This window comes from Tupaia chinensis, unplaced genomic scaffold (genome assembly GCF_000334495.1).
Source record: "Tupaia chinensis unplaced genomic scaffold, TupChi_1.0 Scaffold149104_1, whole genome shotgun sequence".
In the NCBI taxonomy this organism is placed as follows: domain Eukaryota; kingdom Metazoa; phylum Chordata; class Mammalia; order Scandentia; family Tupaiidae; genus Tupaia; species Tupaia belangeri.
In genome coordinates, this window is record NW_006208950.1 from 227,610 (window position 1) to 232,509 (window position 4,900).

The window sequence follows — 4,900 nt, forward strand, 5'->3', positions numbered from 1 at the left end:
GGAGGAGAAAGGACTGCAGCATGGCCATCCCCCCTGGTGGGTGATTTCTTGCTTTCTGTCTCTCTGTTTCTCTCTGTCTTTCTGGCGAGTGTATATGCCCTATGGCAAAAATCTCTCAAAAAAAAAATTACTGACAAGTCACTACCTGGTTCATTGCTGACTGAACATTTTTAGCCTGGCCCATCTGAAAGCATATATACCTGTAAAATAGTTAAAAAAATATATAGATAATAAAATTTACTTTAAAAAAAGAAGGTTGGGACCGGCAGGTGGCATGGTGTTTAGGGTGCTGGATTCTCACATGGCTAACTGTGGTTTGGGTCCCGGAGTGTGGGCTTGCTTTCTTACTTTCCCTTTTTCTCTCTTTGTCTCTGTCTGGCCAAATTAAAATAATAATAGCAAATAAAATTAAATAAATGAAATGAAAAAGAAGGTCAAAGAGTTTTGAGAATTCCAAAGAAAATGTACATTTAAAAAATTTAAGGCAAATGTAAGAAATTAACTTACTTTTAAAATTTATTTTTTAAAAAATTCATATAATTTTATTTACATAGAGCAAACAATTAGAACATACCTTTCTCAAAAGAAGACATAAAAATGGACAAGTACCTTAAAAAATGCTCCACTTAACTAATGGTCATTTGGGAAATGAAAAGTAAATATCATTTTACTATACCAAATTTTGGACATTGTAAGAAAGGTATATTTCCTATTTGTGTGTTTTGCTGGAAATCTTCCAATGCCGAGATGATGCGTATAGAATTATAGAATTAATATAAATACTTTTTAGATATTTAGTGTTCTTACTGAATAGCACTAAATATACTAATTTTATATTATGAGGTAAATTTACTCAGTGTAAATCATAAGCAGATTCTCTCAAAATTTGCATACTTCTCAAGACTTGACTAGAACTGAAAGTAAACTTGCGTAATAAATAGTCTGATAAAGGGTAAAAGTATAGAAACCTCTGGTTTAAAAATATATAAATCAAAGACTAATGTAAGTAGTCTGGAATTTTATCTGTGATAATATTTGTCATTTTAAAGTTATACTACTAAATAAATATAAAGGGGAACAGATATTAGAATGTTAATTGAAGGGCTACTCAAAACATGTACTGGTTTGTTATTAAACAATTGTATTAATACTCCTAAAAGTAAATAATTCATAGTTCTACTACTATAATTGATTGTTTTCCATAGTTATTCTTTTTTTATTATTTTATCTTATTTATTTATTTATTTAATACATTCAACCACATTATTTAGCTTACAAAGTGAACATTTCAATATGTGAACATTTATCCCTAGTCCAGTTGATCAAAATATCTTCAACAGATAACACCACTACCTCCCTGTCCCATCAATGCTCTGTCTCCATATCCCTCCTCCAAATGTCCTTCCCCAGGGGGAGCAGAATAGGATTTGGCAAAGCCCAAAGTATTTGAATAATACAGGCTTACTTCTAAGCTAAATTTTAGCTGAGTAATCTTAAACAACATGATAAGCTTCTATGTTCTTTGAGTTCTTAATTTATGAAGTGAGTATATTAATATTACTGCATTAAGGGCCAGTGGGTAGCATAATGGTTAGGGTGCTGGACTCTCACTTTGGCAACTGTAGCTCGAGTTCCAGCCCTGGTGGATTAAGGCTCATTCCAGGTAATGTACAGTGTGTGTCCAGGGTCCCGGGGAGGAAGCAGAGGAGAGAGGATTTCAGTGTGATCATTCCCCCATGGGGGAATGACTTTTCACTTTCACAATCTCTTTCCAGTGAGTACACATGACCTATGGCAAAAAAAGAAAAAAAAACAAAAACCAAAAAACAAAACAAAACAAAAAACCAAACCAAACCAAAACCCAAAAAGACAAAAACAAAGAAACAAACAAACAAAAAAACCCAGAACCAAAAACAAGCAAACAAACTACATTAATAGGGCTGTAGTGAGAAATGAATAACGAAGAATGAAAAGGATTTTGCACATGGTGAACAAATACGTTTTGAGAAGATATAAATACTACGATTGTTTTATTGATGTTCACATCTCATGAGCAGTGTCATTATTATGGTCAAATAATAAAATGTTTTAGACAGAGATAAGTTTCACAATTTGGGGCTGAAAAAAATTATGGATAGAAATAAATTTAGATCAGAAATTCACTGCCTCTAAAATGTTCATCAAAAGATACAAAATTTCAGCTAGATAACGGAAATAATTTCATATTGTTACAACATGGTCATTTCAGTTAATGACAGTATGTTGTGGTCTTTAAAATGTTGAAAGAGTAGTTTTTTTTTTGAGAGGTTTTTGCTATAGGGCGCGTGCACTCGCCAGACAGGCAGAGAGAAACAGAGAGATAGAAAGCAAGAAATCATCCCCCAGGGGAAATGGCCACGCCACAATCCCTTCTCCATTCTCCTCTTGGGATCTTGGGCACGCACGCACACGCACCTGGCGTGAGTTTAAGTCACCAGGTCCAGGACTCGAACCGCGGTTGACTACTGGGAGTCCAGTGACATAGCCATTACGCTAACTGCTGATCCTGAAAGAATAGATTTTAAATATTGTTACAAAGAAAGAATAAAAATTAAGGTAAAGCATAAATTAATTCACTCAATAGCCATCCCATAATGTGTGTGTATGTATATATACAAACAAACAAAACATCATGTTGTATACAATAAGTTTATTTAATTTTGTCAATTTAAATAAAAAATTACAAATATTTGCTGCTTTGGAAGCATATAAAGTGAGTACTTAGGCCAGGATTTTATCCAATAAGCATTAGTCATAATCATCATTACTGTCAACATTGTCATTATCCTTTTTCAGGTGTTTGCTATAGAGCTCAGGCACTTGCCAGAGAGAGCAAGACAGAGAGAGACAGTGAGAGGGAAAGTGAGAAATCACCACCCAGGGAGATGGCCATGCTGTAATCCCTTCACTTCCACTCTCCTTCTGGGATTTTAGGAATGCACACACACATGTCTACTTCCACTCTCCTGGGATTTTAGGAATGCACACACACATGTCTAGCATAAATTTTAAGCTGCCAGGTCCAGGACTCGAATCCCAGTTGGCCATGTGAGAGTCTAGGGCCTTAACTACTATGCCATCCTTACTTTTATATTATCCTATCTCTCATCAATTTTTCTTGGGAACGACAACTAGATCTTTAAAAGACAAATTTGATTTCTTAAAACCTAATGTTTTGTCTTGTGTGTATTTACAAGATGGATACTTATTAGAATGTATGGTAAAACATCTTTTTTTATTTTTAAGAGAGAGATTTTTGCTAAAGGACATGTGTACTTGCCAGAGAGACAGGGAAATAGAAAAAAGGGAAAGAGATAGAGAGATAGAAAGCAAGAAATCATCCTCCAGGGAGGATAGCCATGCTGCAATATCTTCTCAATTCTTTTCCCAGGGTCTTGGGTACACACGCAGATGCATCTTACATGATTTTGAGGCCCTCGGGTTCAGGACTTGAACTGCAGTCAGCCATGGAGGACTCCGGTGACATAACCACTACACCATCTTCTGGTTCCAACATTTATTTTCTCAAAGGCATTATATGTGAAATATAATCTGATATAAAGTCCATACAACACAATAAATGCCAGCATCAGGTAATATGTGAATCCTTGGCTTACAAATGTTCTGAAAATACATTTCTGAGCTCTCACACAGAAATCACAAGCTTGGCACAGAGGTAGCTCTTTTAGTCCCGGGCACTGATCTCTCTCTCTTCTTCCAGAGGACCAAACAGGACACGATTCATTATTTGTGAGAGCTTTTGTACTTAGTTCTGCTCAGGCATCTCATGGTTGTTCCCATCAGCTTTCCCATGGGTAACTACAGAGATATTTGAAGACATTTTAATCCCAGAAAAGAGGAGAGATGGACTAGCCCTTAGTGCTGGAGACCTGGGCACTGGTCCCATTAAATGTGCTTCGTGAAAAATCAACCCACCATTTGAGGTCTGTTTATTTATTTATTTATTTATTTATTTTGGCATTTATGACATATTTTGAAGTGAAATAAGACAGACAAATGTCCAATCCTCCTTTGATCATGACTAATGAAGGACAATAGCCCTGTTCTTGACCTCCTCTGTCAGGAACTGAAGTCTCCAGTAAACCTTATACTCTGGTGACATTTCTGGAGTTGTTTAGTGTTTGAGAAATTTTCACTATTCTGTTGACTCATAATTTCCATTTAAATTATTAAATTATCACAATTTAAGGAAGTACATCATGTTTTTTTTTACTGATGAGGAAACAAGTAGAGAGATGAGACAGTTTTCTTACATTTCCAAGGGTAATTAATTGCTGGACGTAAAATAAGAAACCAGACCTATCTGATCCAAAGCTCTTATTCTCTAAATTCAAAATATCTATTTCTGAATCTTTTGACATTTCATTATGCTCATGGTATTTCATGTTTATGGAGTATCTCCTTTCTAAAATCCAGCTTTGTGAATACTATTATTCAGTTCCATGAAACAAACTTGTTCTTAACATCACTGGTTATTTCCCATAATAGCTGCTTTGTTTTATTCTTTTCCTTTTCCGGTATCTAAAACTAGACTTTAATATATAGGTATTTTGTGCCATAATTCTAGACTTTATAAGCTGTATTTCATTTGCTTTAGCCAATGCTGCTTCCATTTTTCTTTTGTAGATAGTCACAGGGAATGGTAGAGATACAATTTTTCAAAAAGTAAGTTTTCATAAAACTGATCTTTTTTGGGTGAGGGTGGTCAAGAAAAAAGTTTTGCATTGCCATAATAGTAGAATATTTATAAATCTGTTAAATTTAGGGAGATTAAAAAAATGCAGTTTGATGAAAGTGCTTCATGGAGACACTCTTCTTTTTCTATAATCCTTTCATATAT